Raw genomic sequence first — 13203 nt, forward strand, 5'->3', positions numbered from 1 at the left:
TTTTTTCTCTTTTGCCTGTTGCTATTGTTTTCTCCTTTCCAGTTATAAGCTCTTAAGGGCAGGGACTCTGGCATCCATAAATTCGAAAAAACAGCAGCAGGCAGATGCCCATGTTACAAGCCTGGCTGTGACAGAGTAGGTTCATGCTTGGAGGACTCAAGTCATGGGGAGACCAAGCGCTCTCCTGTCTTCCTGCTCAAAGCAGCCAGCAACTTGCCCTCTTTTCTGGCACGTTCTTGTTCTCCTCCTGTCCCAGCACTTCTGCAAACACCTGAGAAATTAGTCACTTTCTAGATCAAATTCACTTGAAATGCTGAATGTTTTCTAAAGATTAATTACTGGCCTGGGTCTCCAGTGGGCATCACTTTCCTTTCATTTGGCTGCTGTGGCTCTGAGGATCCAAATTACCTCAGCATATGCGCCATTTGAAGTCCCTGTTGCTGTGAGTCACTAGAGCTGAAAAAAGTGACTTAATGTGTATCATGGGTGTTCTTTCACACAGCACAAGTAAAAATGTGTTCTTTTCTGACTGTGACACTCAAGTAACTCCTACATCAGGAGAACGCAGGGACTTCTCTGCTGTAATACAGAGTGGATTTTGTATTTCAGAAATAGGAGGGAATACACTACTTATTCCTTTGCAATTATCTAAGGATAAGCCAAATGATGGGAGGACTGGTCATTTGAGATATTTAGGTCAGGGCCCTGCAGGCACAAATAAGTCTTAATGGCTCTGACCAGCCTCACCTGGGGCCTTTCTTACACCCCTGCCCATTTAAGCATGAGGCTTCTGGGGGCTAAGGTTGGTCAGGGACAGCAAGGTCTGCTAGCACCATCAGGATCCTGACAACTCATTTAAGTAACTTTTTTTTTTTCTTTTTTCCCTCCAATAACAGTTTCTAATATAGCTGTACTTTTCTTATACTGTGTGCTGACTTACTGTGTTTAAAAAAAAAAAAAAAAAGCAACCCCAAAAAAACCCACACAACACAAACATCCTCCCATGCATGAACTGGATATGTGGGTGTCCTGGGTGGTGAGCATTTTGCAACTATTGCTGCAGAAATCCTATCATCAGAAAGTAGACAAGCCTTTTCAGCTCATATTGGACAGTAGGTAAGTCTTTTAATTTTGGTGCATAGCTCAGGGAAGATAGACTAGATAGGCAGCTATTTTTCTAGCTAATGCTGGGTTTTTTTCCCTATTCCTAAGGCCCGTAGCTAAATGTATCTGTGTTTTGTTATGTACAGTCTGTTACAATAGGCTTATGAAAACATAGGTTAGCATTAAGGGAACATTTAACATTAACACTTAGAGTTATCATCAGCAAATGTAATACTCTGATTTCTTTGCATCCAATCTGGGTTTTAAAAAGATAAGTAAGTTATAGTGTCATACCTGCAAATAGTTGTTTCTATACTTTTCATGGACTACAATTAGTGTGGCTATTTATTATGGCATTTATATAATGATGGCATGATATCTTCTGGCCAGAGCTTTTGTGTTTTAATGCTTTTTCTTGTCTGTAATTTTACCCATTGGACTTTAAAGTGTAGACACTAAGGAGCTGGTGAATTGAGAGACTCTGTTTTTGTGTCTTCCATCCTGTTGCCCAGTATTCTGAAGAGGGCATCTCTTGCTCAGTTTCTATGTTAGATGATGCAAGTTATCAAAAGAGAGGCTTAAGCCTGAGTTTGAAAAACTGGTCAGGTTGGAGAAGGAGAACCTACTAAAAACTATTCTGTACTCCCTATGCAGTTTTAGCTATTTTGGTTATCTGGTAGTAACGGTAAGACTGAGACGCAAGGGAGAAAGTGGGGAAGATGTGTTGTTACGTGTTATGTGTCTGAGTCCCAGAAATTAAAGTCTCTGTAACATTTCCAGTGCCTTAATCAGGCTGTAACAGTGATACCTCGTCATCTAGCTACAGAGTTGCAGGTTTCTGTGTTATACCCGAATCAAAGTGTACCTGTTTCATGGTGGCTGTTTGAATGAGTGGCACAGCAGCTGCTTTCCGGGATGGTTGGCTACTAAAATCCATTTTCATCATTGTCTCAGCTTCATGTGCTATCAGCCCTGCTCCTCTGAGTGCTCCTGCAGCTTGAGAAAATGGCGGACAGTAGAACTATCTGCCTTGTCAGGGACTGCTAGGAAAAAATAAAATGACAGCTAGAGTTTACTCCTCTTTCTTTTTTTTTTTTTTTTTTTGTGTGTGTGTCTCTATTCCATCTCCTGTCAGTTGCTGTTTCTGTTTCATACCTCCTGTCCGTAAGGAGGTTTCATACCTCCTAGGTCTGTAAGTCTGCATGTTGTACAATTTATACCAGTGTTAAGTGTGATTTAGCCTTAAAACAGAATCAGTCCTTCTGCTGGTAAATAGCTGGGCTGGTCTATGCTTTAATGCATCCCATAGCACTCAACTTCTTAAAATTTTTTTTTTATTAAAAGGCATCTGAAAGCATCTGCAATTAAATTCAAAGTGCTAATCTCCACAAACTTGGAACCACCTACAGCTTTTATTACAAATACTTGTTGGGGAAAACTGTTTCCATTGTTAATGGAGGTGGATAGGAGACAAAGTAGTTGTCACAGTTCAACAGGCAGAGAAAATTGTTTGTTTGTCTGTTTTTCTTACTCTTGTTGCTTTCATTAAAGCAATGCTCTCACTGGAATATCTAAGTAGTTGTAATACTTGCCAAAGGAATGATATTTCTTTATTACAATGTAAATAAACTCTGAGCACATTTTTGAGTACAAACACAAATAAGATTCTTCAAAAAAACCCCTAATGTAAGTTGAATCTTCTAGTGTTACATTTTGAGCAGAGCATGTGTGGGAGTCATAAACAGGGGACCAAATTTTATTCCAACTTTTCCTCTGGCCTGAAGCCAGAATTGCTCCTCATGCTGGGGATACCTGTGCCCAAGCTGCTTGGGCTGGTGGTTGGACACCAAGGAGGTCTGAGAATGCACTTCAAGAGGCCAGATCATGAAGGATGGTTTGAGGAATGGGAAGAGGGTAAGTCTGCCGGGATTGTCAGCAGCTCACTTTCTTGGTCTCACAGGCACCATGTTTTATAAAGCCTTTTATGAACTTGCTGTGAACTTATGAGTTTATGCACCTTTTATGAACTTGCAGAAGTTGCAAGCAGGCATTCAGATCCCAAGGTTTTTCTGTCTAGTTGACCAGCCTAGTTCATTTTATTAACTGGTACTTCCAATTTATCAAATTGCCCCTTTTGAAACAGAAAACTCTTGTTATCAGTATTAATCCATTTTATTTATCTTTTACTTTGAAAAATTTTGAATTACTGGCTCCAAAATTATTTTTGTGATGTTCCTCCTAAAATGTCCTCATTGCTTACTGCAAGTAAAGGTGTCAGTGTCACCTCCTGTAGGCTGCGATTTTTGATGAAAAAACTTGCCAGCTATCATGGTGTTGGACTTGGTGGTGTCTGGAGAAAAGGAGGCTGAGGCAAGACCATATTGCTCTCTACAACGACCTGAAAGGAGGTTGTAGCGAGGTGGGTGTCGGTCTCTTTTCCCAGGTAACAAGTGATAGGACAAGAGGAAATGGCCTTAAGTTGTGCCAGGGGAGATTTAGATCGGACATTAGGGAAAATTTCTTCACTGAAAGGGTTATCAAGCACTGGAACAGGCTGCCCAGGGAAGTGGTTGAGTCACCATCCATGGAGCTATTTAAAGATGTGTAGATGTGGTGCTTAGGGACATAGTTTATTGGTGGGCTTGGCAGTGTTAGGTTTACGGTTGGACTTGATGATCTTAAAGGTCTTTTCCAACCTAAATGATTCAGTGATTCTATGACTTCTGGGTTCTAGCACTATTGGTAGCAGTTAGACCTGTTGGCTATCAAGGCCTTGTCTGCCATATTCCTATAACGGAGCCAGCAATTGAAGTGTTGCTGCAGCGCATGGGCTCAGGCTGGCTCTGGGGCTGTGGTGGGACAGAGCGACTGGGGAGCCTGGGAGCTTTCTTTCCTTCCAGCACTTGATGTGCAAGTCTGGGAGGGAGCATGCACCCCCTCTTGCACCAGGAGAGCAAATAGCTGGGATCTACGTATCTGTTCTCCTGTGTTCATAGGTATTCCCCAGCTGATATAATTAAAAATCTGATCATGGAGGTTCAAGATAGAAAAGATATATTAGATAATATTTTTCAGTGCCTTGGGGCCAGCACAAGATTGTTTCCTGTAAAATAGTTCACCGACTTCAGGGGAAGTTGAGGTCTATAAGCAACATGCAGGCTCAGGCTCTTATTGAAGAGCTACAAGGCTTGTATATACATCTTTATTAAAAGTTTTATTAAAAAAAAAAGGCGCTTCCATGCCCGCTTGCTCTTGCACATTTCAGCAGTGCTACCTTATTTCTCTGTGATAAAAACACATTTATTAGTTTTGTGTGCTCAAAGGGAAGTAGAAAAAAATAATAATAAAAAAAATGGAAATGAGGAGATACTTGGCATTATTAAGTCAGTGGAAGCCTTTAGGTGGCTTGGAGTTTCACCCAAAACCTCATCCTTTTTCCAGCTTATTTCTCTTAGACATAATAGCTGTAAAAAGGGACTCACTTTGTCCATCTTATTTGTAATTTTAGAGAGGTGGTATATAATCCATAAATATCTCAATTTTCAAGGTAAATGAGTCTTTTCAATCATGACCAACATGGAGTCCCAAGCTGTTTTAGTAGTCATAGCCATGGCAAGAAACAATAGACACTGGCTGCTCTCTGAAAATCCTTCAGCTAAGTTCACTAAATGATTATTTTATTTTCCTCTCTATCCTTAAGTTACAAATCTTCAGGAAATACACTTTGACTCCCTTTCTGTAAACCACAATGTAAGCTGTGATCCTATATTGCACTGTCTTTAGAGTAAATATCGCTGTGCAGGCTATCCTAGATCTTGCTGATGTGGAGTTGTGCTGAGGCTATGGTATTGTCACACCAGACTGAAAAATATATTCAAATCCTTGTTGAGTTCTGGCAGTCCCAGGTGCTCTTTCCACATCTGGCTTCCACATCTACCCACTCTTGGGTAGTAGAGTTATTAGAAACTGCCACACCACCTTTGTATGCAACAATGGTGCTAAGATTTCTGTGTAGCCATAGTCACCAGTTAATCTCTGGCCTGAAATAGTGAGGTACTTCTCTTTTCTCCAGATGGAAAAAAGATCTCACAAGGTGCATGTAATCACCCAATGCAGCCTGTAAGTCACATACTGAGAAGCTCTGTCTCATGCCTACCAAAGTTTGATTGTTAGTAAAGTTTAAAAAAGAAACAAAGCCCAATAAAACACCTCTGCTGTGAGCAACACCAAGGCACCTTGCTGCAAAGATTGGATTAAATGGGTGCAGCCACAAAACCCTTTAGGTAGCCTGGTGTTGTCAAAGTTCCTGGCTCCACAGTTCTGCTGAGATGCTCTGAACAGCAGTGCTATGTAGTGCCGTGTGGGTATGTGAGGGCAAGAAGCCTGAGGACTTGATGAGGAGTAGATGTAAGAAAATCATAGCATGTGTGAAAATGAAGAGGGTTCCTTCTCTCCTGAAGGAACCTGAAAAAATTAGCAACTTAAAGTATCCATCTTTCTATGTGGAGTGATGCAGAGGAATAATATGTTTAAAACTTTGCATACTCTCAGCCTCACTGAAGCTGAATAATGATAAATGATTTGCAGCAAATTACTTCCATCTCACTACTAGATGAAGCCAGCAAATGGAAAGTTTGTCTCTTCTAAAGTGTTACTGTGGCTGGGATGCTAAGTGCAAGGCCAGAGGTTTCGGGTTAAGTAATATTGTGGTCAAATGCTGCCTCTAAGTGCTTGCAATGAGACTGTCTTTGAAGCTAGCAGTAGGCAGACCCAGTACTCCTATCCTTTTCACCTATGTATGATGCAATTTAGCGTATGGGCTCTCTGAAGCTCCATTGTACAGCAGGACCAAAGGAGAGCTGTGGCTCCCCTATGTAGTACAAGTTGGACTTGATTTCTTTTCATGTTGAGGTAGAGGGCTTGACTGCTGGGGGAGAGAGTTCATCTGGATCATCAGCCTGTAATTCATATACTAAGAAGCTTTCTCCCATAGTCATCAAAGTCTGATTGTTATGAAAGTTAAAATAAGCACCTCTGCTGTGAGCAACAGCAAAACATGACACCAGAATGGCTCGGCACTTGCTAACACTTAATCTGCTGTGTATCAAAGGTGAGTTAAGGCTTAGAAACCAAGCCTATTAACCGAGTAAATTTATCTTATTACCCAGATCAGTTCCTGCAACCTGACAGACCGAAAATATCACAATGAAGCAAGGATTCATGACATTATAATTTGTTGTCATTGCATGAAATTAATAACCCTGGTATACATACAGCACTGGAATTACAGAGAGAGTTTTGCTCCCTATTCTTTTCAATATCTTGAGTTTCTAAACTAATTAGAGTAACTTGATGATCCAAACCCATTCTCAGGTTGTGTACAAAAGTAGGGATTAGAAATTACTGTTGTTTAGAGTAACTTTAGCCTAAGTAAAGTCTCTTTGTGGCAGTCTAAATAGTAATGGCCATGCAAGTGTGTTACAAAGTCACTCTCAAAACTTTTTGAAAACACTGCCAGTATCCATTGGAAATTTTCAACTTGCTTCAGTACTCTTGTAAAAAGTAGCCTGAAAAAGCTATTTCTCTGTTCTCAACTGAAAACTCATATAATAGTTAATATTGTACTTTGCTTGTAAGGTTTTTATTTGTAAATATGTTGAAGAAAATCTCCTCTCTGATGAGACAGTGGTATGTTGAGTTGTATCAGCTAGGAGCCTGGGTCAAAAGTCTCCTGGCTACTTGCATAAGATGCCTTTACAGATGATGGTGATGAAAAAGCGGAAGTTTGAGATGCTATAATACCAACAGAACCAAGTCAGAAACATTGAGCCATGTCTTAGTGACTGAAAACAACAGAGCCAAAATCTGTGTTTGTTCCAAGACAGAAAAACTCCAAAACTTTCTAATGAGTTACTGGGTTCAAAATTTCTGCTGTTCAAATGGGCACACTGAAAGAGTAAAAACGGGCATTCACCTTGCATGGGTTATAGTAAGTTTATATATTGAGGTTGGCTTAAGACAGACACTAACTGAAGCTGAAGGAACAATTTACTGTACTATTAAACTTCACATTTTTATTAGCTTTAGTAAAAAGATAAAATGGGAATAATCTGGGTCAAAAAAAGGACTGAAAACACACAATTGCAGGCTCTGAGAAGCAAGTTGTTTTCAAGTGAATTCAACAGTGGTGTCTGGGATTAGACAGACATATGAGTGAAGTCTTCAGTTCTGTTGTGAACCTTTTCTTCTCTATGAAATATCATAGCGCTGCTAGGAACACCACTATAATGGCTGTGTCAACCAAGAAAAGGTTGGATTGAGTCTGCTGTGGTGATGGGAAGCTACAATGCTCTGGGAAGTCCTTGAGGTTTCAGGCCTTCAAGTGTCAGTGTATTTGCTAGTTGTTCATGTTACACTTTTGTCAGGTGGTAATTATTGGCTGTAAACCCTGTCCATGACAGCTGGAGCTTCAGACTGTACATCCCAAAGCAGGTACAAGTCTAGCATTACCACTTAGGGTTTAAATATGCTCTTAAAGTTTAACGTGAAAGCAGAAGGACCAAAAATCAATTCAGGCTAAGTTTTATTCCTGAAATACTGTCCTTTGGATTGCCCCATGTCGCAGATGGGGTGAGACTGCACTTCACTTGCAAGAGAGAAGCAACAATACTTTATTGATAGAAAACAGTGAATTGAAGTGTGAATTAACAAAGTTCAGTGGTAAATGCGACAGTGAATAAGATTCAACGGCAAGGTACACTTGATTATTTACTGCATAGAGGGCAGGGTCAGACAAAACTGCCAGGGAGACCCTCCCGTTGAGTCATGAGGTTCAGAAAGGACTCCCTTGCTTTCTAAACTCCTTCTCAGAGAGGAGTCTAGGTGCGGCTGGATCCAATCCTAGTCCAGACTTGGTCAACAGTTTATGTCTAAAGGATTATATATGCGCAATCAATCCTTTATATCACTTAGCTAGGATTTCGAAGTTTAGCATGCTATTAGTCACTTACCGAGTATCTGCTGCGGCAAGGAATCTCTCAACCTCGAGGAGTAACCTTGAGAGGCGTCCCTACCCAAGGGCATATCCCGCTGCCATGCAGGAGAGCTCAACGGGCCCTGGGCTGTCCACTATTTATAGAGTAAGATGATTGACTTATAGTCATATTTGCACATCAGCAAGCCGTTTGACTCACTGCTCCAGGCAGCACTTGGCTACTGTGTTGCCATCCATCCCCAAAGTCCAGCATAACCTGGATGCAGCCACAACGACCCCAACTGGTGGTCATTGCTTATGCAGGGCAGGGGGAGCACACCACCGCACCCCAGCAATTATGTTTTCTGTGCCTGCCTCTATTTCCTTTTCTCATCTTTGCAAAAGACTCCCTGGCGTGTTTTGGGGCTGACCTGACATGTCCACTAGGGTGAGGAGGAGGTGAGTACACAGGAGAAAATACCGTTCCAGGTGATATGTTGGGGGGAAAGGGGAGAGGGAGAGGCAGGCTTTGAAATCACATGGCTGCATCATAACATTGAACAAATTGCCATTTGTTTTGATGTGGGAACTTTTGAACTTTTGTAATATGGGCACGTGGTCTCCATAGTACGTGTTTGAGTCTAATGTGAGAGATTGTGTAGGTTCCTCCATATAATGTGCAGCAAACCCAGCATGTGTGTGTCTTAGCCATCCAGACACAGCATGTGCAGGAGGTGATAAGCAGTGTCTCGTTTTCTCTGTGCATGCTCTACACAGAAGAATGCATGTCTGGGGAGCTTCTGGTTGTCTAACACCCTATCAAAGGTAGCATTGAGAGTGGCCTGACACTGAGGAAGGGGGGGGGGAAAGCTTAGTCCCATCAAAGTGCTGGCTATCCTACCTTTGAGCTTCATATTAAATCTGTGCCCACTATATTGTTCCAGCCTGAGGAAAGGGCCCTCATACTTCCATGCAGAAATCAAGTATCTTATACCAGGTTAGACCTTGTAAATCGAATCCTGTGTTTTCAAAGTGTTTCATCATTGGAAACTTTCCCTGAAAAATACTTCTGCTTCAGCCACTTTGGTGTTATATTGTTTAACTAAAGGACTCACTATGATTTTTTTCAAGACTAAAAAAAAAGTATGAAGACAATTAATTTTAGAAGGTCTAAGCAAGCTTAAATGATTGATGAAGTTGTAGTTGGAAGAAATCAGAGTAGAAGCATTTGGGAAATTGCCTTAAAAATAATCTGTGAACCCTGCAGTAGCATGTATATTCTAGGTCCTATAAACTGCCAAAATCCTGCCAACACCTCAGCACGCTTCTGTCCCTTGCATGGTCCACACAATCAGTAGGAAGGGTTGTTTGGGCCTTTGCTGAACCCACGTGGCTCAGTCAGATTGTGGGTCATGTCAAGAGCTAAGAGATACCTTCAAAACTAATCACAGAACATTTGTCTATTGCATACAATACCTAAAAGAAAAGGCTTGAGTCTGTAAGTGCTACTATAACACCAATCAGTAACAATAATAATAAAAACAAGTCTTTTAGAAGTAATGAGCATGTAAGAGCAAGGACTTAAAATGAAAATCAGTAGGCAAACCCAACTACAACTGACTCTGCCAGATGCATGCTATAATTTACACTCTCCAGGATTTGTTTACATATTTATCAGCTAATGTTGACACTTAGGTAAATATATATACATACATAAACATATGCAAATATACATATATTCATTTAGACCTACAAGGGGGACTTACATTATGTAGAACAGCCAAGACAGTCACATGCTGGCAATCAAATTCTAATACCCTGGCTACTGCAAAACTATACAGGAAATGAAATATGTAGAATCATGAGGAGTTGGGACTTTTCTTCTGAGTTATCTCTAAGACAAAAGTTGTGGACATGGTGAGACTAGTGTTGCATAGGACCTAGGATTTTCACATTTTGGGAAGGCCAAGGACATTTTTTGCACTTCCAGGTTGTCAAAGGAGACAGCGAGCTTGTTGCATGCCTAGTTTGCTGGTTAATTAATGGTTTTTCACTTTCACTAATGTGTTACACTGAAGATCTGCTGAAGTGAAGACTTAAACAGGCCGAGGATGTGGGATGCTCACAGTCCATGAGATGTGCAGCCAGGAAGCCAAAGGTTCTAGAAATAAATATGTTTTTGCCTTAAGCTATAAGCCGGTTTCTTTTACGCAGATCTGGCAGGGTTAAGATAAAGCTTGAATACTTTCATTCCCCTGTGCCCTCTGAAAATGAAGAAATAATTGGATGGAAGTAGATTTGAATCTATTACGCTTTGAAGAGTACCAGGATTTGTGCATGTGTTTGTTTTACAGTGAGTTCATACCACTAGTCAGCTTTCTTCCTGACCATAAATTCTTTTTAGAAGAAAGTATATTGCAGGATTTGTTCTGAGCCTCAAGATGCTGGCTGTGAATAGACCATAACAATTCAGACCTGGCACTGAGGCGTCCTGCTTCTGCCACCTTCTATTTTTGGATCTTCAGATTTTCCATAGTAGCAGTGGTAAATATTTTACTGCACAATATTCCAGTGAAGCATCATCATCAGTTCCTCCAAAGGAAGAAGACATCTCATACCATGTATTACTTCTGTCTAGAGCTCTATGAAATCTGCTGCTTTATTCAGGAAAATAGTTATCTATTTCTCAATAGGTTGCATAAGCCATTTTACATTTTTGAGGGTTGACTATGTGTGTCTTTGAACTTCGGCTTTTGAAATGTTGAGGGGAGAAAAAGTTCAAAAAACAGAATTCACATGCAGATCAGATAAGGTTGATGTGCCATAGACACAATCCATTTGCACTTAAGAGTACAGGTGGTAAAAGATACGGATGGTAGCTTGTTTTTTTAGTTGGTACTCGAGGAAGAGATGCTATGCAGCACCTAATGCACTGAAATTTTAATTTTGGTTAAAGCCACTAGGTAGTGCTATGTTATGACTACTTTCATTTATTCACCCTCACACTTGCTGGAGCCTGACTTTGGGAAATAAATATACTTACCAGTGTCACTTCACTGTCAAGTGTAGTCACTTGCAAGACCTCAAGCAGGCAGAATGACTAAGAACAAATTGTAGGAAGTAAGGCAGGAAGAACATGAGAAAAATATCCATTTCTTCCCATCTCTGCCTCCCCACAAGAATAAAGAAGCTTGGAGGAGAAACTTCACTTCTGAAATGCTTGAGGTGAAATGAGTCAAGGCACTCCTCCCCACTGGTAGCTGCAAGATGAGCACTCGTTAACATGTAGGCTCAAGAGAAAACCATATGTTTTAATAACCAAAGGGACAATTATGATGACCTGCTTTACACCTTACAGAGTGCTGGCCATAGTGTTTCGCAGGACAGTTTCTGCACTGACTCACTGTTTCGGAGTGAGATAACTGATTTTTGAAATGCAATCTTCATCTTGCAGATAAGCTTGTAGCATCAGTACCAGACTATCCTTCTCTAGTCTAATGTTATACCTACACTGGCCTCTATAGGTATTCTCAAATTAGCTCTAGATTAGGTATTACGCTTACCAGATGTGGACAGTCTATAATAGCATGGAGCTTGTTATGAAGTCTTTACGCCCTGTCAGGAAGCAGGGTAAAGACTGCAGGAGAACTTTGCAATTGCTATCAATTGCCACAAGCACCTGGACCTTGATGACCTATGGAAGTTGATGTCACTGATCATTGGCCTCTTATTAGTAGACTTGGCAGCTACAATTTAAAGATACATTAAGGCAAATATCCCATATGACTATTGTAATTAGCTTAGCAGAAAAATTGGCTGAGCGAGAGGAGATAACAACAAGGTCACATTTGTGATCAAATTTCTATGCTAACAGCACAAAATGTAAATAAAAATAAAGAACTCTCTTTGTCAAAGGGTGGCCAAAGATTAGCTTTCCAGCTCACATAATTTAGTCTAAAGTTACAGACGTGGAAATAATAGGCAGCTGGTTTCATTTGGGAGTCACACGATACAGTTCTTCTGCAGCCTTTTCCCCACCACAAATTTAGGCAAGCTTTGCATGAAACAGAAATAATACTTGCACTGTGCTTTTGAAGAGATTTTGGGCCAAGCCGAGAGAGCTGGAGTGGAGCAGGAGAGCCAAAGGATAGCACAAACCAATAATGAAAGCAACATGTGATAGCATCTGGCCAGAGAAAGATGAGAACGGTGGTGGGATTTAATGGTTCATTTTGAAATACCCCTTGCAAGGAAAGGAATGTGTTCAGGGATTAGGATGGGGTCCTAGGAATTAGGGAAATTGGATTTTATTTCTGACCTTGTCACATCCTGTCTGTATGATCTTCTATCTGTGCCTCAGTTTCCCAGCCCACGTAAGTGCTCACTTCAAAGCTGTTCTGTGGGCTCCTCCATTGAGGTTTATAGCCTCTTTTGGGAACCCAGTTGAAAAGCTGAATGAAAGGATGTCATTATTTTAATTGACTATTAAATATTTTGCATTTCAGATGAAACTAAAAGCTAAATAGAGTGAGAGTCCTGTACAAGCCCCTGAAGAAATGAGAAGGAAAAAAACCCTCTCTGTGTTTTAAATAGATTCACCTTTCATTTGGCCCTTCCTGAGCACGTCTAGTTCAAACATCTCTGTCAAGCGCTCTGTAAAGCTTGATTTCTGCTAGCAAGTGTGTTGGGAATGGATTTTCTCATATCCATTAAACACAGACAATGTGGTGTCTAAAGCGAGCGCTGCCATTACTGCTACACAGTCATGTCAGTGTTTTGCTGGTTGTAGAGCCTCTCACGGTACTGAGGCCTGGTCTTTGGGTCTGAAGTGGGGAGGAAGGGAGGAAGAGGAGGAGGAAGAAAGAGGGAAACCATTAAAAGATTTTAGTGGTGTAGCAAAGAGACTCCTGTTTTGGATGATGAAGTCTTTTTATGAGAATGATTTCAAGGTAGGTAAGAGAGAAATGATGAATGGCATCCGGCAAAGAAGCCATTAAGTCCTGACAGGATATGCAGAAGTTTTTCCTTACTTGCGAGGAAAAATGCGTATACTTCTCTCACCAGAGGATAGTGTCATACTTTGGAAACGAACCTGAGGAATATTTAGAAGACAGCTTAGGGACTGA

At 40.8% G+C, this 13203-nt stretch overlaps 1 long non-coding RNA gene across 1 annotated transcript in view; it reads left to right on the top strand.

Annotated features, from left to right (window-relative positions):
- Positions 1–1092: 1092 nt before the first annotated feature.
- LOC143162163 (uncharacterized) overlaps positions 1093–13203 on the top strand; it is a 29427-nt gene continuing 17316 nt past the window's right edge. Inside the window, exon 1 of the long non-coding RNA XR_012995651.1 lies at positions 1093–1116. This is a non-coding gene — a long non-coding RNA (uncharacterized LOC143162163). The remainder of the gene's footprint in view (positions 1117–13203) is intronic.

This window comes from Aptenodytes patagonicus, chromosome 1 (genome assembly GCF_965638725.1).
Source record: "Aptenodytes patagonicus chromosome 1, bAptPat1.pri.cur, whole genome shotgun sequence".
NCBI classification, from domain to species: domain Eukaryota; kingdom Metazoa; phylum Chordata; class Aves; order Sphenisciformes; family Spheniscidae; genus Aptenodytes; species Aptenodytes patagonicus.